Source organism: Bos indicus, chromosome 10 (assembly GCF_029378745.1).
Source record: "Bos indicus isolate NIAB-ARS_2022 breed Sahiwal x Tharparkar chromosome 10, NIAB-ARS_B.indTharparkar_mat_pri_1.0, whole genome shotgun sequence".
NCBI lineage: Eukaryota > Metazoa > Chordata > Mammalia > Artiodactyla > Bovidae > Bos > Bos indicus.
In genome coordinates this window covers 100,892,889-100,915,880 of record NC_091769.1, presented here as the reverse complement: position 1 = coordinate 100,915,880, position 22,992 = coordinate 100,892,889, and the positions used below count along the sequence as shown (strand labels likewise).

At 46.7% G+C, this 22,992-nt stretch overlaps 1 protein-coding gene across 11 annotated transcripts in view; it reads left to right on the top strand.

Moving 5' to 3' along the window:
* Positions 1-22,992, top strand: part of FOXN3 (forkhead box N3) — a 452,985-nt gene that overhangs the window by 108,025 nt on the left and 321,968 nt on the right. For all 11 annotated transcript variants that reach the window (XM_070796763.1, XM_070796769.1, XM_070796757.1 and 8 more), the window contains one exon: positions 13,319-13,434. The gene's annotated coding sequence lies outside the window, so the exon portion shown is untranslated. The remainder of the gene's footprint in view (positions 1-13,318; positions 13,435-22,992) is intronic.

The window sequence follows — 22,992 nt, the reverse complement described above, 5'->3', positions numbered from 1 at the left end:
CCTCCTGTGAAGGCTGGAAACTCAGCTGTGCAGAGAGTCCAACGCAAAGAGAAGAAAAAGGGGCCCAGTAGCAGGCCGCATGTGCATTCTGGTCTGGCTGAACCACAGGTGTCGTCAGGCAGATTTTTGAATTCTAAAAAAAAAAAAAGAAAATTAGAAGTGAAAATCCCTCAAAGCACCAGTTCACCAGAAACTCAGTTCAGGTGGATTGTTTTTTGCATTCATTGCCGCTCTCTCCAATAAAGTATTTAAGTTAAAAATTAAAATGAAACATAAACTAAAATTTAAAAACTAGCTGGGTGTGCACTTGATGCTAAACACCTTATAATGCCAAAGAGATGGCAAAAAAAAAAAGCAAAGGACACTGGCATGTAAAAACAGACAAAAATGTTTTAAGAGATAGGCAAATTGCTCATTAGGTGACTGGCTTTAGGCTGGTTGATCTACGGTCAAGGGCATCCAACAGCGGAGACTTTTGTGCTCAGAGACACTTTCTCGGGCCTGTTTTCATTTTATTTCAGACTAAAGTCTAATCAACTCTGTTATGTGGTTTCCCAACTCCTGGCATATTAGATGTGAATCAAAACAGGGCGGGTGCCGTCTGAGCCAGGCCACTGTGTGTGTTCAGAGGCTGGTTGGTCCCCGACAGTCAGGGAGGGAAGCGGAGGCCAGCGGGAACTCACAGGTAATACAGGCTTAGAGCACTGAAGTGGCGGGCGGGGCCTGTCCTTTCTGCGGCCCTGTCCTCCCCTCTTGCCTCGAAATTCTGTGGCTTCTGAGGGCACCTCTGTCTTATAATGTGCGTAATGCCGGCCAAGTCATGAAAACTGTTTATAGCAGGCTATGCACTTTGCCACATTCATTGTCCTCTCGTACAATCCACTTCAGAGAGGTTTTCATTAAAAGGGACCAAACCATTGGCTCTCGAACGGGAGCGTCCACTGGAAGGCACTCGATTCCCCTGCCCTCCAGGAGGTGCCTCCCAGAAGGCTGCTTGTAAGGGTGCCTTCTGCTGTTTGACAAGCTCCCCAGGCTAACCTAGAATGGGTGCCATGGCCTGGAAGAATTCACTCCCAGAAATGAGTTCACCTCCTGCACCGAAACGCAGCCAACCCAATGCAGTTCATTCTCGATATTCAGGGTGGTGTGGGTAGGAGGTTGAGAATAGCCCAGATCACCGTGAAATCAGCTTTTGACGATCTGGAGGCTTCTGGTCCAGAATGGCTTCCTTCTTTGAGGAAATGTGTTAGGACTTTCCAGAGAAACAGAGCCAACAGTGTGTGTGTGTGGACCATTTTTAAAGTCTTTACTGAATCTGTTATAACATTGCCTCTGTTTTATGTTTTGGTTTTTTTGGCCGCCAGGCATATTGGATCTTAGCTTCCCAGTGAGGGATCGAACCCACCCTCTGCAATGGAAGGTGAAGTCTTAACCACTGGCCCGCCCGGGAAGTCCCTATATATATCTTTATCTTAAGGAATTAGTTCCTACAGGAAATGGGTTGCCTGAGGACCAGGAAAGTTGGTCTAAGCTCCAGTGTAAGTGCAGGCGAGAAAGTCCCAGTTTGAAAACAGGCAGAAGGAGCGGATTCTCCCCCGCAAGACGTTTATTCTTTTCCGGCCTCCGGTGCCTGGGGTGGGTCCCCATGGGATGGGATGGGTTCCCCCGCGCCGGGGAGGATGGCTGACTTCACTCTGTCCACCGAGGCGAGTCTCATCCAGAAACGTCCTCAGACACACCCGGCATCACGTTTAACCAAGTCTTGGGGTACCCTGTGGCCCAGTCAAACAATTAACCATCATAGGTGGTTATTAAAAAAGGCTGAAAAATGAATCATCACAGAACGCCAAAAAAGCTAAAACATCAACCATCCCAGGAGGCTAGAACAGCTCACCACTGTATTGCTGCTTCCTGATGCTCCCAAACTCCATCTCCTCCAAAGCCCAAGGAGCCCCCGACCACCTTTTTCCCCTCCAAAGCCCCCTCTGAGGAGCGGCCAGGACTGAGGGTGGGACACTTGGGCAGGAAGGGGGGTCAGGGATGGGGCGGGTGGAGAGGGTGTGCTTTGGGGGCCGCTGCTGACCCATCCCCTTCCACCCGTGGAGACATTCGGGCAGGTGAGGGCTGAGGACCATTGCCTGACCTTAAACACTGGCCATAATGGAGCCTCACAGCAATTCCTCTAGGACTTAGTGTCTGTCCTCTGATAAGTATTGTTGCTATAGTTAAGTCTGTATCATCAAGTCTGTAGATTATTGTTGCTAAGGCATTCTAAGTCCTTTACAACCCCTGCGTTTGTGAGCACACCTGGAGGCGGTGTGGAGCAGGGAATCAGTTACCAGAAGGCAGAGTCATGCCTCTGAATAATGTGTGACTCCAGGCCAGTCCCTGGCTTGGGGGACTCAGAGCTCTCCCACAGGAGATGAGCTTGCTGGTAATTGCCAAAGTAATTCATAGTGGAATCTTATCATAGTGCTTTATGAAGGGCTCCTCTGGTGGCTCAGACAGGAAAGAATCCGCCTGCAATGCAGGAGACCTGGGGTTGATCCCTGGGTCGGGAAGATCCCCTGGAGAAGGGAACGGCTACCCACGCTAATCTTGTCAAAGTCAAATGAGATGACCTGTGTGAACGTCCTTTATAGTGTTCAACAAATATCGAGAAGGGTGAAGTAAACATAAGGAAAATCCGGTTTTATCACTTTGACCATGCTCCTTAAGTTTGTAAGTACTGACCGGACCCTTGTAGAGACGTGAACGGACCTGGAGACTGTTGTGAAGTAAATCAGAAAAACAAAGATTGTGTATTAACGCTCGTATGAGGAATCTAGAAAAGTGGTTTTGATGATCTTAGTTTCAAAACAGAAATAGGGACACCGACGTAGGGAACAAACGTGTAGACCCCCCGGCGGGTCTGTGCGGGCTGAGATGAGTCGGGAGGTCGGGGCTGACGTGTCCCTCGCTGCTGACACTGTGTGTGAGCCAGTGACGATGGGGGCCTGCTGTGAGCTCAGAGGACCCTACTCCGTGCTCTCCGGTGACCTGAGTGGGAGGGAACTCCAAGAAGGAGGCGATCTATGTGTCTACCTAGACACATAGGTAAGATGTGTCAACATCGGAGTGTGTCGGTAACTGTTCTTAGGTGAGATGAGATGGCTCACCTTTTTTTTTTTTGTGCTGTACAGAAGGAACTAACACAACATTGGAAAGCAACTATAATCCAGTAAAAATTAAAAAAAATAAAGTCATCGCCACCTGCCCTGCTGATACTCAGACTAGGCTTTATGCGGCGCGACCCTAACATCTTCTTGACATTGTTTTAAAAAAGTGACGGAGTCCTTTCACCAGTAGGCATATCTATTTTCTGTTTTGCCTTGTCTTATGGATGAGTTGATCATTATTATTATAGCATGTAGCCAAGAATGATTCCATTTAGGAAAATAATAGTGAAGCTTTGCTGATCTTTTGTAGGATAATTTTGCCATGCTATGCTATGCACTTCAGTGGCGTCCGACTCTGTGCGACCCCATAGACGGCAGCCCACCAGGCTCCCCCGTCCCTGGGATTCTCCAGGCAAGAACACTGGAGTGGGCTGCCATTTCCTTCTCCAGTGCATGAAAGTGAAAAGTGAAAGTGAAGTCGCTCAGTCATGTCCGACTCTTCTCGACCCCGTGGACTGCAGCCCACCAGGCCCCTCCGTCCATGGGATTCTCCAGGCGAGAGTGCTGGAGTGGGTGCCATTGGCCTCTGCAAATAAAGTACCGGTTTCTTTAACGCATGCCAGTTCAGAGTCACGGATCTGTACTTTCAAAGCCTACGGTTGATTGTTTGGTGTGAAAATTGTATTCCAGTGAAGCACATAAGCATGCAGATCTAAAGTATGGCCATTTTCATCTAGATTGACTGTTATTAACTAGCCTGAGGGATAGGCTGTAATGAAGATTTCGTTACTTTTGTTGACTGTGATGAGTAGCCCCAATATTTACAGTGGGCTACCGGTTTGAAGAATGGGAAGATGGCCCAGCAAGACAGTGTCTACACATTTTGGCTTTTAGGGGTAATGAAAGAATTTGACTTTTTCTTCACCGATGCAAACATTTGATAAGGGCAAAGATTTGAACTCAATGCAAATACAAGAATGTTCAGATTTCAGGAAAATCACATTTCTTTCTGAATGATGGCAGATTTCCATCTGGTTAGTCACTTACTCATTGTAATACGTTCTTCCATGGGTTTAGGGACAAAGAGCGCCTGGGGACACGTGAAACCCTTGTTGGGGTTTATGCTTTGCCTGATTAAGACAGTTGTATTTACAGCCTGCTGATACAGCTCCAGTCAGAGGGGAGAGCCACTCTCGGCTTGGATTCACTTTGGAAAGTTTGCAGAACCCTTCTTTGCCTCTCGTAGAATTGCTCTGGCACATTTCTGCTAGCATCTTCATCGGAGTGTGTTGGTAACTGTTCTTAGGTGAGATGAGATGGCTCACCTTTTTTTTTGTGCTGTGCCACCCCCTTTTAAAAGAAAGAAACAAACTTCTCCGTTTCTCCCAGGAGAAGTTTAAGAAAGGATCCATGCATATTTGCACCACCTTACACAGACCCCCAGCAGGCTCGGTCGGCACACAGCTCTCATTTCAGCCACCCGTATTTTCAGGTGTACCCTGTGTATTTAGTACATCATTTGATAATGCTAAAAAAAAAATATTAAAGCAGTGTGAGACTGAAGGAGAAAGAAGATGAATGTTAGCATTCCCCTGGGGTTCACGGGTGAAGGAATTAACGCAGCGTGGCACTCTACCCTAGCTGTGTTTGTTTCCATGGCAACAGCTACGTACATGTTTCAGACTATCCACAGTGACACAGTTGCAGAAATAGTAGCTTGCAGGTTTCTGATATCGCATCAGTGGACAGGCAGCACGCACTATATTAAGTAAGTGTAAAGGAATTTAAAATACGGCTCGGATTCAGATGTATATTAGCTCAGCTAAACGATGTTTTGGGGATTTCGGCGTCCCCTTTCCTCACGACCGCAAAATCTGGGCAAAGTTGAAAGTTGCAAGATTCCAGTCAAACAATTGTCCTTGCTTGGGTGAGTGTCATCGAATGAAACCAATGTGAGTGAGTTCCAAAGGTAAGAAAATGGCCTTGGCAAATGACATATTTAAGAAGGAGGTTGCCAGTGAAGCTGGTTTGTTGGAGGAGGGGTAGTGATGGGTAAATAATGAAAGCTTTGGTTGAAAATAGCTGAGTCTTAAAGCAAATCAGTGTGCACCGGAATCTGACTGCTGCTGAGTTTACAGCAACTAAGGTGTTTGAATGGAAATTTGCAAAAATTGCTTTTTTATAAAAGTGATCAGGTGAGGAGCAGAGAGGTTGACTGGGCATACAGTTAAAGAGAAAGTGGGGCTCCATTGTCTTTCTGAAAGCTTATGTAAATATCTCCCTTCTTGCCAGAATGACCCTGGTTTGTCTTTGACATTCGCTGCTACTTTTTGGTACCGTTTTACGGTTCTGTGTGTTTCTATTATGTTGCCACATTGTAGCCTGATAAGACTTGAGTGTTGGTTAGAGAGCAACCAAGTAAAGATGATAGACTTTGTAAGTGTGTGACTTTGCAATCAAATTGTACAGTAATTTAGGAGGAGAAGTGTTCAAATGGGTATTTATTTACAGGCTAGACCTCTGCTTTTGAATAGCAGCCTAGGTATTAGGTTAATGGGTTTTGATGTGCACATTATGATTGCGGGAGCTTTCAAGTACGTGGTAGTTCAATTTATACTGTTTTTTAAGTCAAAATATTTTTATTTATGCCCATTATTCAGTGTAAGCCTGCATTTACCTTACAGTTTTATGATTCATGTATCAGGAGAGAAAATGTAAAATGGCATGGAAATTTAAGCTAATCTATCCATTTGAGGAGGATTTATTTTCTGACCATAGGTGGACTTTTACAAAAAGTGGTATGAGAAACAGAGCTCTTGGATCTGTGGGACTGTCTCATGTGGGCACAGGGAACTGGCCCCGGCATCTGCCGCACATTCTTCTTCACCGTGAATGTTTGGTTCAGTGAAAAGGGAGCACCCATGGGGGTGATGGCGTTCCGGAGCTTCCTGCCCACCGGGGCATGCAGGGGGCTGGGAGAGACTGTGGAGTATAAATCAGGGATGGAACCCTAGGGTGTCTGACACCTAGTGGGGAGATACGACTTGCCTTTCTTTGGGGCTTCCCTGGTGGCTCAGACCGTAAAGCATCTGCCCACAATGCAGGAGACCCGGGTTCGATCCCTGGGTGGGGAAGATCCCACAGAGAAGGCAATGGCAGCCCACTCCAGTATTCTTGCCTGGAAAATTCCATGGATGATGGAGCCTGGTGGGCTGCAGTCCACGGGGCTGCAAAGAGTCGGACACGCTGAGCAGCTTCACTTTTCTTCTGAATAAGGTGATCCAGGGACTTCCTTAGCAGTCCAGTGACTAAGGCCTGGCCCTCCATCGCAGGAGATGCAGGTTTGATTCTGGGTGGGAAGCTAAGATTCAGTAACTGAAAGCGAAGTGGTGTCCAGCTCTTTTCGACAACATGGACTGTCGTCCATGGAATTCTCCAGGCCAGAAGACTGGAGTGGGTAGCATTTCCCTTCTCCAGGGGATCTTCCCCACTCAGGGATCGAACCCAGGTCTTCCCCATTGCGGGCAGATTCTTTACCAGCTAAGCCACAAGGGAAGCTCAAAAATACTGGAGTGGGTAGCCTAGGCCTTCTACAGGGGATCTTCCCAACCCAGGGATTGAACCGACGTCTCCTGCATTGCAGGTGGATTCTTTACCAACTGAGCTATCAGGGAAGCTCAAGATTCAATAAAGACTGTACAAATGGTCCACATAAAAAAGATAAATAAATAAGGTGCATGAAGGCACCTGTGCTTGGCGCTTCCCGAGGCAGAGGAGTCAAATGCCGTTGGTGTGAGGGTTTACTTGATGTTCCGCTGTTACATTTGAGGAGCCCTGGAAACCTTGGGTTCATTAACCTGAAGCTCTAAAACTAGAAATCAAAGAAGTGCCAATGAACTGCGTTGTTTTCTTTTCTTTAAAGTTTTTTTTTTTGATGGGGATCGTTTGAAAGTCTTTATTTAATCTGTTGCGCTGTTACTTCTGTTGTTTATGTTCTGGTTTTTTGGCCACAAGACATGTGCAATCTTAGCTCCCCAATCTGGAATCAAACCTGAACCCCTTCATCTGGAAGGTGAAGTCTTAACCAGTGGACCGCCAGGGAAATCCCCTCGTGAACTACTTTGGATGACAGTTCAACTTTTGTCTGTTTGAGGAGTGCAAGCCCTTCCAACAGTTGAGACATTTGTATAGTTCTTTTTTTTTTTTTCATCATCCCCAAATATTTTCCAGTATAAAAAAAAACTCCAAAAAACACCAGTCTAGGCCATGTTTCGTTAACTCTTTCCTAAGAATAGAAAAACAGAGAAACCTAAACGGAGAGCCCCAGGCCGCAGCAGCTATTCAAATGTAAAACCCTGGCAGCACTGTAGGAAACTCCATTGCTTCCATTTGGAGGGCCAGGAAATTGATTTGGAAAAAAGGGAATTTGAGGGATTCCCAAATAGTGGCAGCATGAAATAAATAACAGAAAAACGAAAGTACAGACTGCTCTTAGTGTTACCAATGGTAAATGGTAACAGAATTGCCAGAATAAACTGCTCGGGCACAGCTCACTGGGAGCCTCCACCGCCTCGCAGTTACTGACGGCTCTCACTGCTCACGGGCTGAGAGCCAGTCCCCAGGCTGGTGTCCAGCCTCAGTCCCTTCCAGCCTTCCCTGTGACTCGGTCTCTTTCTCGGGCTCCTGGGGGCCTGTCCCAGGGTAATAAATAGTGTATCTTGGCCCTGGGGGGTGGGGTGGTACATCGCTAGGCCTCTGCTCTTGCTGCTGCCTCTGCCCAGATTTCTTTCCTCCCACCCTCCCAGCTTGAATTCCTCCAGAAAACCTTTCGGATCCCCCCCCACCCCCCGCCTCACCCTCATTGGGATGACTTTTCCATCCTTTCCATCATGTGTCCATAACAGTTGGGCTTCAAATTGTAGCACTTATTTCACTATATTAGGATGAGTTGTATCTTTTCTTAATTGTGATGTAAATATATCAAAGACACAGGACCTGATTTAGGTACTTCTGTAGCTTTGGCCAGATCTAGAACAGTATTTCAAACTTGTATTTCACTGAATCCTTAAACACTCGCAAAGATACGCATCACCGAACAATGAAGGCTCGAGACGCTGACCACTGTCTTCTGCTCAGACAGTCTGTTGGACATTGAGATTCCTACATCTGTGTCTGTCACAGCACCAAGCATCAGGACTAATTCAGCCACTTGCAGATGCTTCCAAGCTTTTGGCTGTTCGGCATCATCCAAACACAGAAACCAGGTGGATGGCTGATAATTTTTTTTTTACCTTCATGGAATCAAAGATTTTAGAGCCAGAAGGAACCTCAGGGAGTTAAACTCATGTTACAGAGGAGAAAACTGTGACTTCTCCCAAGGCGCACGGCTGATCAGCCACCCAGGCGAGTAGACCCAGCTGACCCCTCCCTCCGCGGCCCTGCCTCCCGAGCGGTGGCATTGGATTGCACTGAAGACCAACCCAGTCAATTCCTTTCTGCCCCAAGCCGGACCGGCTGGCCTTATGATATCACCAGGATAGAATTAAAAACAAAAGTAGACTGAGAGTTGAGCTCAGGGGGATGGAGAGCAATGCTAACAGTTCATTCGCCATCGCTTGCTGCAGCTACAGCAACTTCTGGATTCCGTCAAGTTCAGACCCTTAAAAAGAGTGGAAAAAAGAAAGCACATACTTTCCAGGGCCCGGGTGCTGCACTGCAGGCCAGCTGGGCGTAGCACCATGGCAAAAAGGTCTCTTCAGTTTCAGAAATTCGAGACCCAGAGCTTGCATACAGGGCTGTGGCTGCACCCGGGCCTGATCTGGCATCGCTTCTGCCTGCGGTTCTCTCAGACGCAGCTCCTGTGGGAAGCCCATTAGTGTCTAAAGAAAGAACCAGCCCTCCAAGTTGACACAAGGAGCAGGCTGATGTGTGCGTGTGTGTGTGTTTAAAGGCCTGTGTCCGAGGTCAACAGCCTTTTTAAGAGAACTCTTGGTTTTCTATGTAAACGTGTACTTCCTCTGGCCCAGAGTTAGCCTGTTAAGGGAATAAAGCACAATTCAGATTTCTGAGTTGGAAGCCTGATTAATCTCTCTGCCAGTTACATATGGAAATAAATTAGTAAATGGTCCATCTGGGACTAAACTACTGCAGAGATGATAAATTATCTCCATCATATGTCTGTGTTGCTGCAGACTGAGTCGTGCTCACCAGGAGCTGCTGAAAGATATCTGGATGCTCTATCGTGGTCAGAGGAATAAAAGTTAAAAAAAAAATTAGAAGTGAAAAATTTACTTTAAAAATTTAGAAGTGAAAAATTTACCTTGAAATATCTTTTGGGAAGACGGTTTGGTTGATGCCAAGTTTGTGCCTTAGGACTTTGCTCTGTCTGCAAATATTTAAAAGGAGAGTCTGAAGGGCATAAGAAACATTTTACTTTTATATTTTCCAAGGCCAAAACAGTAACACATATTGATTGGTACTCAGATGTCTCAGCGAGTATAATTATACGTACAATAAAAATATACCCCTGTGTAATACTGCACTTAATAATTTTCATAGCAACTTCTTGTCTATTTTCTTATTTAAATTTCAAAGAAGGTGAGGCAAGTCAGTGTCTCTAATTCTTGATGGATGAAAAACTGAGGTTTATGAAGCAGCCGATTCTGATTCCAGCCTGGTTTCCATCAGAGCCTTGCATGACATCAAAAGCATTTTCAGTTCTCCGTCACTCATCTAGCAGCACCAGGAAATAAAGCCTGCTGTTTATGTCAGTCTTCTGGAAGCCAAAGTCACCCGTGCTTGATCATGAAAAGTAGTTTTCCTTTTCTCTCTAATTGGAGGTGTTGAGTATTGGTTTACCTTTCAGGGGCATGGTTTTTTTGTTTGTTTGTTTTAATGACGGTACTTGCAGCTAACATTTTTTTAAAATATTTATTTATTTGGCTGCGTCTGGTCTTGGTTTTGGCACGCGGGAGGCTTCTGTTGCGGGGCTTAGGCTTCTCTCTGGGGGTGGCGCGTGGGCTCTGGGCCTGGCGGGCTCAGTGGCAGGGCACGGACTTAGTTGCCCTGCGGCGCAAGGGATCTTAGTTCCCCGACCAGGTATTGAACCCTCATCCCCTGCATCGGAAGATGGATTCTTAACCACTGGGCCAACATGGAAGCCCCTGGGCGTATTTTAATTTTTTAAATTGAGGTGTGATTGGCATAAAATGATAGTAGTTTCAGGCGTATGACGATTCGGTATTTGTATACATTGCGAAATGATTGCAGTAAGTTGAGTTGACATCCACCACCTTTACAATTTTTTATTTCGTGTGATGAGAACTTTTAAGATCTACTGTTGGCAGCCTTCATATGTGCAGTGCGGTCTTCTTAACTATAGTCACCCTGCTGTACACAGTATCTCCAAGGCTTACTTTTAACTGCACCTTTTGACACCCCTGTACCCCTTACCCCCAGTCCCTGGTTTATCTGATCCTTTTGCCTAAAGCACGTCCCTCTCCACTGGAGTTATTTTATAAACTAAAAGCATCCGTGCCCTCGAGTGTTTTAGGTGTGGTAACAAAATTGCCCCTTTGCAAATGTCTTGAGGGGACTGTGGTATCCAGGTTCTTACCCTACTTTAAAATTTTCTTTTGGGTCTTCCTCCAGGGCACACCTTTCATAGTTCATCCTTGAAGCAGCTGAGATGCTCCCCTCTAGAAAAAGCAGTCCTAAAAGTACAGAAAAACCAGACTGGACTCAGAACTAATTCAGTCTCCTGGTTTATCCGACATCAGCTTCTGCGCACACAGCAGGTGCCCCTGGGTGGTCTTCATGCAAGGAGGAGATGCGGTCAGCCCCTTGCCGTGACTTGTCTGCTTGGCCGTGACCTTGTCTCACCCAGGTCACCTGAAAGCTGCTCACTTTTTGGTCAGACCTGGCTCCTCCGTGCATCTGAATAGCTCTCTTGCCTTCTTGGTGACTTGTCTGCTTGGCCGTGACCCTCTCTCACCCAGGTCACCTGCAAGCTGCTCACTTTTGGTCAGATCTGACTCCTCCGTGCATCTGAACAGCTCTCTCGCCTTCTCACCTCTGGGCTTTTGCTTCAGCTGTTGCCTGTTCCCTCCTGTAAAAATCCTGTCTGGATCTTAAGACCCCTTACCACTGTCCTGATGCTTTTCCTTACCTGCTTCCCCACCCCAGAGGTCTCCTTTGTAACCGTCTGATTATTTGTTAGAGGAAATAACACAGTTGAACTCTATCTGAGTTGCCGGTGTGTCCGTCTTCTGTTCCAGTTGTTGCTGCTCCAGTCGCTAAGTCGTGTCTCACTCTTTGCGACCCCATGGACTGTAGCCCACCAGGCTCCTCTGTCCATGGGATTCTCCAGGCAAGAGTACTGGAGTGGGTTACCATGTCCTTCTCCAGGGGGTCTTCCGACATGGACTGAGGAACCTGCGGGGTCACAGTCCATGGGGTTACAAGAGAGTTGGACTCGACTTAGTGATTTAAACGGTAACAAATACCTGTCTTATCTCCCACAGAAGACAGGACATTTCTCCAAGGCAGGGATTTCATCATCCTCTCTCTGACCCCTCCTCCCTTCCTCACCCCTAGCCTAGTACTTTGTCCTTAATTGAAGCTTAAGGTGCATTAGAGCAGGGTGCTTTAAGAAAAATAAATACTCACTTAGCTGCCTCGGCCTTCATTGTGGTCGCGGGATCTTCAGTTCCAGCAGGGGATCTGGCTCCCTGACCAGCAAGTGCACTCTGGCGCCCTGGACTGGAAACAGGGGTCTTAGCAGCTGGACCGCCAGGGAAGCCCCTCTGGAGTAGGATAATTTTCTTTTGCAACAACAGACTCAGTGTCTTTGGATGGGTAGATAAATTAATGATTTGAGATGTATCAGTGTCCCCATTGGATGGCTTGTTAAAGCAGATCCCTGGGACCCACCTCCCGATATGCAGATTCAGTGCCTGGTGGGCGGGACCGAGAATTTGCAATTCCAACAGGCTGTCAGAATGATACTGCTGGTGCCCTTTCAGGGGCCACTGTTTGAGATCCACTGACGGAATGAATTTATTTCCTAACATTCTCACTCTAGGCTCGTAGGCTCATACCATTCTTTTCTTTTCCTTTTTTTAAAAGTATCTTTTTGGAATCTTATCTTTTGGCTGCACCAGGAGGTGTGTTCCTTGACCAGGGACGGAACCTGTGCCCTCTGCACTGGTGGCATGGAGTCTTAACCACTGGACCCCCAGGGAAACTCCCTCATTCTTTTCATGAGAGAGTCATTGCTGTCTCTTCCTTGAGGTGTAGGCCGAAAAAATATCTTCCACCAGAAATTATTATGCTACTGGACTTCCCTGATGGCTCAACAATAAAGAATCTGCCTGCAATGCAAGAGATGCAGGAGACCCAGGTTCAGTCCCTGGGTTGGGAAGATCCCTGGAGGAGGGCATGGCAACCCACTCCAGTATTCTTGCCTGGAGAATCCCCATGAACAGGAGAGCCTGGTGGGCTGCAGTCCACGGGGTCACAAAAGAGTCGGACACAACTGAAGCGACTGAGCATGCACGCATCTCATGCACCAGCTTTTCTATTCTGTAAGATTATTGGTTGACTGTAGCCTCCAGACTTGCAGCCCACATGTGAGCTTTAGCTTGATGGGATCTTTTTCTCCAGAAACAGAGCCAGAATAATTTTATTTGACAACAACAGACTAAAGAGCCATTGACTTTGCAGCCTGTCCACCTGGTCTACCCGGAGGATCAAGGTTGGGTTCGTGTGGTGGAACACTGGCCCTGAATGCTTGTTGGCACTCTGATGTTTTTCCTTTATATAGATGAGTATTTCAGTGGCAGCTGTAGTAAAATAAAATGATCTCACAAATGTCTCAATGGCAGCTATAGTAAAATAAGATGACCTCACAGTGTCTATGGCATGTATTTTTAAATCTCTGGGTTCTTTTATGCCCCATGAGGCAGTTTCAAGAATACTCCATCATGAAAGACTTGATGCTTCAATAACTTTCCAAGAGATAAAGAGGTGCAGTTGCAATTGACTTCTTCACTGAAGTGTGTCGTGCTTTAGAGAGGTAGCTAGAGATGACGTCCTCTGTGGTTGAGAGGGTTCGTTCTCCTCTGCTCTAATCCCATCTTCCTTCTGCTCCTCTCCACCAGCCACTAGACGCACCATCTCCTGGAAGACCAGCGTTCTTGTGATCATGGAGGCCTCTCTGTCCTTTCTGTGACTGGAGCAATGCTGACTGTGGTTTCCTGGACCCATTCTGACTCAGGTAACCACGCTGTGCCTTCCCCAGCTCGTTCACGCCTCATGGAGACTGCACTGAATAGATGAAATACCAAAGCAATATTTAAATGCAGATGCCAGATTGATTGCTTTTCCAGCAATTGATATTCTCTCCCTCTTCTTCCCTATCTTCTTAATGATCAATATATGCAGCTGATCAAACTGACAGTGTGGTCAATCAGTTTAGGCATTAAGATAATAAGAATGTTGAATGACGTCTTTATTTAAAACTTCGGTGTGTGTCGTAGACACACAAAGCCGTAGGAGCATCGCTGGGGATTTTCGTGTAGAAACTAGCTTCTCCTGTACATGGTTTCTCTAAATCATTTTCTTTCTCATAATATTGGATAGGCCAAAAAGTTCATTTGAGTTTTTCCAGCAGATCTTAAGGGACAAACTTTTTGGCCAACCCAATGCTGTGTTTCACCTGAATTATAGTAATCTTCCTTACATTGAATCTTTGAATTGGGTTTCATAAATATTGTTAAGTATCTGTTTTGTGTGCTTGGGACAGATGGGGATAAAAAACTATAGGATGTATAAAAATATAAGGTATATCCTCAGGCAGCTCACACTTAAGCCAAAGAGCCTAGACTCGCTGGTGAGACAGTGGCAGAGGGTGCTCAGCTGCTGGCTGGGGCTGTGTGCGGGGGTGGTTCTCTGGTTCAGGGAACGAGAAGACTCGGAGGACTGGGACTGAGATACTTAGAATTCATGGAGGACGGAGGGCCTCCGGCGGGCCGTGTCACTGGGGTCATTCCGCCGGAGGGAAGAGGATCTGCCTGGCCTGATTGCGGTGGTGGGAGTGAGCCCGGCCAGGGAGGGCCTGGCGCCTGGACCAGATGGGTCTTGGAGGACCCTGAGCCTCTGACCCAGCCAGAACCAGGCTCCCACACTGGGCCTTGTCTCTTTAAGGTTCCTCTGGGGAAACCCTGCCTGCCCCTTAGAGCTGCTTTGGCTGACAGCTGCCTCCAGGGGACCCTGGTCACCCTGCTCCCTGGCCAGCCTTCTGCCTCTTTGGGCTTGTCCACACCTGGCCTCTGCTTGTCTGCTGACTGTCTGCCGTCTACACCTGCCCTCTCCCCTCCATGCTTGGACTGGCAGGCGTGGCTTCACGGGGCCCTGGGATGAGCCAAGTGCCCTGTGAGGTCGGAGCCTGGTGATGCCAAGGAGCTGATTCGGAGCTGAGAAGTGGAATGGAAGGGAAGGGTGGGAAGAAGCAGGAGTCTGTAAGTTGATGCCAAGAGTGTACCAAGAGTTCTGAAACCCAGGATATGGGGAGGGCCTCGGGACTGAAGCTGCAGCCACAGTCAGGGGTGGGAGCCCAGTGGGCTGGCTCATTTTGTGATGGCCCAGTGGACCTCGCCCACCCTCAGCTCTTTTGAATCCAGCAGTGGCCGCTTTCCGGGGCTTGAGGTTCTCCTGAGGCTGCTGCTCGTCCCAGCAGCTCTGCCTGGCCACACTCGCCCTGCCACACCATGCTCCATGAGACCCAGTGCCGGGCAGACGCAGGAGCTCTGGCCTTCTTGGACTCAGGGCTCTGCGTCCCCAGCCTCCAGGAAGTGGAAGAACTGGAACAGCAGAATTTCTCTTCTCCTCCCATGAAAGCAGTTGCTTAACCTGTTGTTGCTCTGCCTCTTCTAAGCCTGGGTGGGTCAACAAGGGCCCGCCAGGCTGGTGTGACTCATTCCTTGTTGTTGGGGGTAGACAAGCTGACATAGTTTTCACACTTTTAGATGACTGGAAAAAATTTAAAGAAGAATAGCATTTTTTTCTTCATAGAAATGATATAGAATTCAAATTTCAATGTCCCTCAGTTAAGTTTTGGGGACTTCACATGTGGCAGTAGTGGTAAAGAATTCTCCTGCCAATGCAGAAGACGTGGGTTTGATCCCTGAGTCAGGAAGATCCTCCGGAGAAGGGAATGGCAACCTGCTCCAGTATTCTTGCCTGGAGAATCCCATGGACAGAAGAGCCTGGTGGGCTACAGTCCATGGAGTTGCAAAGAGTCACAACTGAATGATTAGGCACACGTGCAAATTCAGCTTTATTGGAACACAGTGACTTCAGTTCAGTCGCTCAGTCGTGTCTGACTCTTTGCGACCCCACGGACTGCAGCACTCCAGGCCTCCCTGTCCATCACCAGCTCCCAGAGCTTGCTCAAACTCATGTCCATGGAGTTGGTGATGCCATCCAACCATCTCATCCTCTGTCGTCCCCTTCTCCTCCCACCTTCAATCTTTCCCAGCATCAGAATCTTTTCCATATGAGTCAGTTCTTCACAACAGGTGGTCAAAGTATTGGAGTTTCAGCATCAGCATCAGTCCTTCCAATGAACACTCGGGACTGATCTCCTTTAGGATGGACTTGTTGGATCTCCTTGTAGTGCAGGGACTCTAAAGAGTCTTCTCCAACACCACAGTTCAAAAGCATCAATTCTTTGGCGTTCAGCTTTCTTTATAGTCCAACTCTCACATCCATACATGACTACTGGAAAAACCAGAGCCTTGACTAGATGGACCTTGTTGGCAAAGTAATGTCTCTGCATTTTAATATGCTGTCTAGGTTGGTCATAGCTTTTCTTCCAAGGAGCAGGCGTCTTTGAATTTCATGGCTGCAGTCATCATCTGCAGTGATTTTGGAGCCCCTCAAAATTAAGTCTGTCACTGTTTCCATTGTTTCCCCATCTATTTGCCATGAAGTGATGGGACCGGATGCCGTGATCTTAGTTTTCTGAATGTCGAGCTTTAAGCCAACTTTTTCACTCTCCTCTTTCACTTTCATCAAGAGGCTCTTTAGTTCTTCTTCACTTTCTGCCATAAGGGTGGTGTCATCTGCACATCTGAGGTTATTGATATTTCAAAGATGAGCTTCTCCATCTTTAGCTGCAAATAATATAATCAGTCTGATTTTGGAACATAGCCATGCTTATTCATTTCCATATTATCTTTTCCATTACAAGGGCAGAGTTGAATAGATGGGTCAGAAACCATAAAGAATTTACTTTCTGACCCGTTACAGAAAAAAATTGCCATTCTCTGGACTAGGCAGTTGCATAACCATTGTTTGCAAAATTTGAGGTGTAGACCTTTTTCCTTCATAGAGAAAATATGGGGGCTTCCCTGTTGGTCTAGTGGTTAAGACTTCACCCTCCAATGCAGGGTTTGATCCCTGGTCAGGGAACTAGATCCCGATGCCCCGCAGCCAAAAAGCAAAACATAAAATGCAAACAGTGTTGTAACAGATGCAATAATGGCCTTAAAAATGGTCCTCACCAAAAGAAATCTAAAAGAAACAAAAGAAAATAGGGTGGAAGGTTGAGCAGGATTCGAATAAGCTAGAGAGGAAGAGAGGAGTCTCTAGACTGAGGCAGAGAGGTGGTCATCCTCTGTCGGATCTTTCTGTTCATCTGTTTAACTTTCAATTAAAGCTAGATTTGACACCAAAGCCATTTCATTTCAACAACCTAATTATTAGGGTTATCTTTAAAATGAGGCGTCCAGACTTCTTGGGTTAATATAGATGTTGGAACAAATAAACACCAAATTAAAATATACCCTGCATTTTGAAACATTTTTCACTTGGCACCGAGTATGAACTATTTTACTTTAAACCAGATAAACATTTTGAGTAAGCATTGAAGATTTGCCGTGAGTAAGCTATGGCATTTAATCTTGGCAATATTGTCCCAGTCTGGTGGGATTTTATGATACTGTTGAGTGAAAACTGGTGAAAGCTGGAGATGTGGGTTCTAGTCCTGCTAACTTGCTGAGCCAAGGTAGGCTATGTCGTATACTAGGGTAAAGAGTACACCCCCAATTTTGGGGCTTCGTGCAATAAGAGTTTATTTCTCACTCAGCCAGAACTGGATTGCACTGATGTGGCTTTGCTGCCTCCAGCTTCTGAGGTTTCCTGTCTCCCCCATCTTGTGACACCTACGTCTCAAAATGTTGCTTCCTGGTTGCTGCGATATGTGAAAAAAGAGTTGAGAACACACACCCATTCTTAGGTGGCTTAGACCAGGAATGACTCAGACCAGTTCCACATTGATAGTCCATTGGCCAGAACTAGTCACATGATTCTCGTTGCTAGGAGACTGGGAAGGAGGGAGGAGCAAGAAGGATGCTCAGGGTCCTGCCTGCCCCTGCAACACTGGGTCACTGTGGGAAAGCTCAAACTTTATCTGTCTTTTGTCTGCCCTTCATTAAAGGCTAATTAACTAAGACCTATACTTTTCACACCGTTTATGAAAGGCTCAAATTAAACAGTTTATGAAAGAGCTGTAAAAGGTATCGCAAGTTGTAAAATATGTAGACTGTAATTGCTACCTTACTTCTTCACCGGGTTTTGAATTGTGAAGGACTGGAGCTGGAATAGTCACACACGCCCCAGCACGCCTGAAGGTATCATAGCGTTTGCCATTGACCCAGCGTATTATGATACAGCTGTTCCCTTCACACCCGGAAATATGCTGGTATGGACAGTACGTAGATATGACGCCCCAGCTTGACCCCACTGGTCATCCTTGGAGATTAATGTCAGCTACTGTTTACTGAGCCTCTTTTAAGAGTCACACTGTTCTACGCTTTTGCCTTCCTGGTTTCATTTAATAGCCCAAACAAACTTGTGAAGTAGGTGCAAGTAATTTCATTTTAAGATGAGGTAACAGGCACAGGAAGGTTTAAATTCCGCATCATCACAGCTAGCGAGTCGCGCTGCTCTGCTCTGCACCCCAGTCTGTGTTAAGCAAATTCCACATGACTGCCTCCCTCATCCCTCACGAGGGTTGTGTCCTCGACCACGTGGGGCCCCACTTCCCTGACACTGGCTTTGGAGTCTGTTCCCAGACCACACACTGGGAGAAGGTTTCCGCCCTGAGCGGTGAGCCCAGTCCTTTAGGACCCCGATGAGAAGATGAGCCATGAAGTCACGAAGGCCTTCTCTAGAACCAGCAGATAGTGGGGCCAGGGCTGGCGAATTCCGCTCCCGTTATTCTGTCCCTCTTCACTCTCTTCCCTGATGTTGACAACGGCAGCATGTTTTCAAAATGGGCACTGCCTTTATATAGAGGGAGAAAAGATTTTATTTTGAAATCTTGGGTGGAGTAGAAGTTGAGCCAGTGAAGACTTGCCATGTGTGGTGCAGTTGATCCAAACAGGCATCTTCCCAATGCAAATACCGAGTCCAAAGCCAGCTCCATTTTCAGCAAGTCTATTTACAAATCTATTTATTAGAAAAAAGAAAGTCAAACCACAACTGAAGACCAGTGTGCTTGCAGAATAATACTGGATAAAAACCCATCTAATCAGGAGATGGTGTCCATTTCCCTGGCCCCTGGCATTCCAAATCACTGATTGTTGAAAACCGACCCTGCAGAATCAAAGGGAACAGACTCTGAAAAGTGGGCCAGCTGTATCAGAATCATCTATTGCATTGCTGGCTTCCAGAAACCCCACCCCACCCCCAGACAGCTATACATGTGCTTTCTAAATGTCCAAAGAACACTAAAGGAATTCCATTATGAAAGAGGAATTAGGTGGAAATTTCTAATCCCGTCTCATAAACAGTATAGGAGTAACTTTAAAATATTCTGCTTTAAGCATGCATTTAATTTGTGCTCTGGGAACCAAATAATGTTGCTAAGATAAAACATTCTAATAATGATTTATGTAAATTTATTTGTACAAAGTAATGGTGTAGTTGCCTATAGCAAATTGCTTGGAATAGGAAATGACATTTATGAGATTATTTTTTTTTCCCCCTCCAAATGAATACAATGGAGAAAATAAGAGACTCCAGAAAGGGAAAAAGAAATCCATGTTCAACATGGCGTCTAAGGGCAGAAGAGGCAGAGACAGCTCGACAGGTTAGAGGGTGTGCAGACAGTCGAGCAACTCAGTTCAGCGTGTTTTCCTGTGATGGTCTCATTATTTGAGGCATTTGTGGGCCACGCAAAGAGGGTGTTAGATTCTTAGAAGGCTAGAACCCTTTATTTTATAATCATAAACTGCTCAGACACCAAAGCTCTTTCCGAATAGCCAACGACAGATCACTTGTTGTCAAAGTGCCCCGAGAGACAGGGTACTTACAACATGGGGGGCCAAGAGGCCAACTGTAATTAAAAACTGGGCAATTAATCTCAGTGCCCAGTCACTTTCATGTCAGGGGAAGTTATGCTTGAGTCGTAAAGGGGTCCCGAATGTTAATAAACCAAACAGAAAACTCTCCCAAAGACTGATTCATCCACCTGCTCGGGAGTTCTCCTATGGCTGCCCACTTAGCGCTCTTGGTAATGGCTCTGAGGTGTTTCCCAGAAACGTTTCCTTAAATCCCCATATAGGTAACTGAGAGGGTTTCTGGATCTGTGCTTTGGCCTTGTAAATAAATGCCCGTTAGAATTTGCCAGAACCTTTGGAAAAGGTATGATATTAAGACCTTCGTTGTGGGAGGCATTAATTGTTTTCTCAAAATATTTTTACTGTGTCACTTGGTTGTCACACTCATTTTTGTGAGGAAAGAAGAGTTTGTGTTCTGCTTATAGACCGAGGGGCCGCAGAAGCCTCCCAGGAAGGCCAGCAGCTGGACTTTGGCGGCAGGGTGGGGAGGGAATAGCTTCCCCACGACTGTTTGTCTCGTCATCACGAACCAAAGCTGATGAAAGAGATTTGTGAACTTTGGAGGGCGTACTTCATTTTACAGCAAGGTCAGGGTTTTGGTCCCTTGTAAAGCCTGTTGGAATGGCACTGACCATCCTCAGAGAAATGGCCTTGTCTGATTGGACAGAATGGCGGCTGTGGGACGGAGGCCCGAGGGCTGATATCAGGGCTCCTGAGAGCCGGCGGGAGGCCTGAGCAGGACTTCAGAAGGCAGTGAGAAGGCCGCGGGCTTCTAGGGAAGAGCGGATGGCCGGGCCTTTCAGCAGTGCCGTTAGAGTGAGTGTCCTGTGAAAGCGTGGCTTCTGGTCGGGGTACTTTTGGTGAAGGGCCCCGAGGGCCCCAGGGGGATGTCAGGGACAAGAGTATCGCCAGAGTTTCAGACTCCTGTCCTGCCTCTTTCCGGCTGAATGACTTCGGGTATAGATTTCTGAGCTGTGGATTCCTAGAAAATAATGGCAGGTATCTGAGCCTGCATTTGCCCATCTGTAAAATGGGGATAGTGATATTTACCTTATAGAGTTGGAGTGCGAATTAAATAAAATAATTCTTATAAAATATTTGGCACGGGGGAGGATGGTTGGGTGAAATAAGGGAAGGGAATTAAGAGAGGAAGACTTCTAGCTGTAAAATCATGGGAACATCATATACAGCACAAGGAACAGTTGGTAATACTGTAGTGATTTGCGTGCTGACAAAGGGTTACTGGACGTGTCCTGGTCAGCCTTTCATAATGTATTCCATTGTTGGAATACTGTTCCCTGAAACTAATATAATGTTGTGTGTCAACTACACTGCAATTAAAAATAAAAAAATAAATGAAAGTTAAATATTTGGCCCAGTGCTTGGCAGGCAGTAAACACTCATTTTATGATAGCTCTTAAATGATGATAATTGTTCTGACTCAAGAATTATGGTTTTGACTGATAACTGGTAATGAGATTAAAATCCACTCGTTAATGAGAATGAATCGAAAAGATTTCTAAATCATTTGTTTCTCTGTAATGAAAGATAGCAGGCTCAGTATGAGAACTCATTCATTCATTCAACAAACAGTTCTGTTTTAAAAAATAATTTATCGACATATGTTGCTCTGAGTCTTCGCTGCAGCGCAGGGACTCCTCACTGTGGTGCTTCTCTCGCTGTGGAGCACAGGCTGTAGGTGCCAAGGGCTTTGGTGGTTGCGGAGCACGGGCTTCACTGCTACATGGCATGTGGAATCTTCCCTGACCCGGGATTGAACCCGTGTCCCCTGCATTGGCAGACAGATTGTTATCTCCTGTACCACCAGGGAGGTCCCACCAAACAGTTCTTGAGGCTGAAGGCCTCGGGCAGTCTGTTTGCCAAGAAGGGAGAGGCCGAATACAGAACTCTAGTCTCAAGGGATGAGCAAGATTTTTACGCAAAGGCCCTGAGCGGGCCACTTTAACACATATGGTCCTTGTTTTGCAAGAATCAGAGATTAAGCCGGTCTACATCTTTAGCTGCTGCGGAAAGCCCTGGTTTGGGTTCAGACTTTGCCCGTTGGTTGCCTTCAGAACCGCGATCTTGGCCAGGGGAAGAGTAGGTTTATGTCAAGAAGAATAGATGGAACCCTTTGGTCCTTGCTCCTTCTGTCCGCCTGCAAAAGGAGGTGTTCGTGTCCTTCACACTTGTGTTCTTGGCCACCGTGGGGTCGGGCCCCTGGGCTGAAAGGGTGAATGCATCCTTTTGTTAGAATTCATTTCCATTAGAAGCACACATCCCCCTTCCTTATCAAGGAGGAGTGAAAGGAATCCAATGTAAAATGTGTTGATTTTTCTTTTTTTGAGATGGCCATATAGTTATATCACCTTAGAAAAGGGGTTTCACAGAAGTTCTCAGAAGGGAGATAAGGAAATGTGAACGGTTCTCAAGTGAGGTGAGGAAGTCGGTGATAATCCTCGGATTCGGGGTCCAGTCTGTCTATTTCAGTGGTCCCCGAACACCAGGGCTCCTCCGGGGTGGACTCTGAGGGGCCTGCGGGGTCGGGTGGGGCGACAGACAGATAAGTACAAATGAGAGTTCAAAGATGAGCTGCTCCCCAGCCCAAGGCAAAGAGAAAAACAAGCGCAGGAGAGTGCCTTCAGTATCCTCTACTAGGAAAAGTAAAAGTTGGCAACCTACGCCTCTCCTGAAACCATTTTTGGAATCTCGTCGTGGTGCAGAATCACGATCTGGGAACCTCCTTGCCTTGGCTTCTGCCGTCCTGTCTTCCCTGGGTCCCTCCTCACCCCCTTCTCCTCCTTTCTGGCTCCTCTGCTGTTTTCTGGAGGTGCACAGCCTCTGGCTTATCCTCCTTATTAACAGGAGGTGGGCAAGTGTTAGAAACGTAGCAGCAGTTACAACTTCTCTGTCATTCAAGGAGGAGAAAATAAAGGCCTCTGGAACGATGATTAGGCATGTGTCCGCAGCACTCTGGCTTAAGAGTAGCATAGTCTGGAACTTGCCTGGTGATCCAGTGCTTGGGACTCCACGCTTCCACTGCTGGGGGTGTGAGTTCAGTCCCTGGTTGGGGAAGGAAGATCTTGCATGCGGTGTGGTGTGGGCAAAACATGATGAAAGTTAAAAATTAAAGAATGCACAGTCACACCTTTGTCTCCTTGTGGAAATCTGGCAGACAATATTGCCCCTGCAAAGGCAGAGAGTGGGCCGTTACTTCCTGGCCCAAAGTGCCGTGTTGTGCTTTTTCCCTATAGTGGACACTTATTTGTCCACATTTATTTTACTCTCCCTCTGGTATATGTGTGTGAACTCCCCAAATGGATATTTGGGTGTTGACCAGGGACAGAGTCGTCTGAGCTCAAACTCAGACTTGTGCTCATCTCAAAGCTGCCTGCAATGCAGGAGACCCGGGTTCGATTCCTGGGTCA